Source organism: Poecilia formosa, unplaced genomic scaffold, assembly GCF_000485575.1.
Source record: "Poecilia formosa unplaced genomic scaffold, Poecilia_formosa-5.1.2 Scaffold300, whole genome shotgun sequence".
Classification (NCBI taxonomy): Eukaryota; Metazoa; Chordata; class Actinopteri; order Cyprinodontiformes; family Poeciliidae; genus Poecilia; species Poecilia formosa.
In genome coordinates this window covers 61,180-62,539 of record NW_006800239.1, presented here as the reverse complement: position 1 = coordinate 62,539, position 1,360 = coordinate 61,180, and positions in this window count along the sequence as shown.

The following is a 1,360-nucleotide window of genomic DNA, read 5'->3' as shown; positions in this document are numbered from 1 at the left end:
AGGATAAAGCTTATCACGACTGGAAGGAAAGGGGGTTGGTGTCAATTAAGGACTTGTATATTGGCAACAAGTTTGCATCATTCAGCCTATTGAAAGAAAAATATAATCTGCCTCATTCACACTTTTTTCGATATTTGTAGGTCAGGCATTACGTGAAATCAAAGATTCAGAACTTCGACAATCTTCCGATTGAACACGGCCTTGTTGACATCCTAGGGAGCCCCCCCCGACACAAGGCATCTTATTACAAGAATTATACATCTATTTGGTGACCGAATGGTGGCACACACCACAAAACTGAGGGAGGCCTGGGAAAACGAGCTGGGGTTAACAATCCCTGAACCCTTGTGGAACAGGTGCCTTTCTAAAATCAGCTCTTGTTCAATAAACAGCAAGCATCAGTTAATTCAGTTTAAAACCACACATCGGTTACACTACTCAAAGGTTAGATTGCACAAGATTTACCCCTCTGTCTCTCCAATGTGTGACAGGTGTAACATGTCTGAAGGCACACTGTCTCATGCTTTTTGGTCTTGTCCTTCACTAACTGGTCTTTGGTCAAAAATATTTGATTGGTACTCCAAGGCATATAATACTCTCTTACAACCTGAACCAGGACTTAAAATCTTTGGATGCCTTCTGGTGCCGGGGTCTATACCTGCTGCAATGCGGCAGCCATTGGATCTGGGACTGATTATTGCCAAGAAACTAATCTTAAGAAACTGGAGGTCCTCTGTTCCTCCTTCCTTCCACCTGTGGGTGACGGACATGATGTCCATGATACAAATGGAGAGACTTCGGAAAGGCTCTAAAGACACTTTTTCATGTTACTGGAATCCCTTCTTGGAACACTTTGCGAAGACCAGACTAAGCTGATCAAACCCTTCTATGGTCTATCCCCTCTGCCGCCCCCCTATATATGTGTACCCTTGTATGTGACTATGTATATGTGCTGTGTGGGTATATATGTCAACCGCAATGTTTTATGCTTTGACCTGTGCATCTGGGCTTTGTTCTGTCTGTTTAACTGTATATTCTAAACTTTGAAAACTCAAAATAAAATTTATTAAAAAAAAATATTTAAAAGGTCATAGTCAGAATTTATTTCAATTAATGCTAAAAACCTAAACTGTAAAATATATTTTTTTTCTTCTACGGTAAAAATAATAAAATATTTTAAAATATTTCATGTCACTCTAATTAATGTACCATTGAGTGAAGGTGGAAACTTAGAAATATATTATATTGAATAGTGAGTTCTGTCAGCTCATGTAGTACCTTTCTCCAACTGATTTCAGTTCTTTTTGTTCAAGGTCAGATCTGAAAGAATGAAGAAAAACATGTGAATCTCTTATTAAAA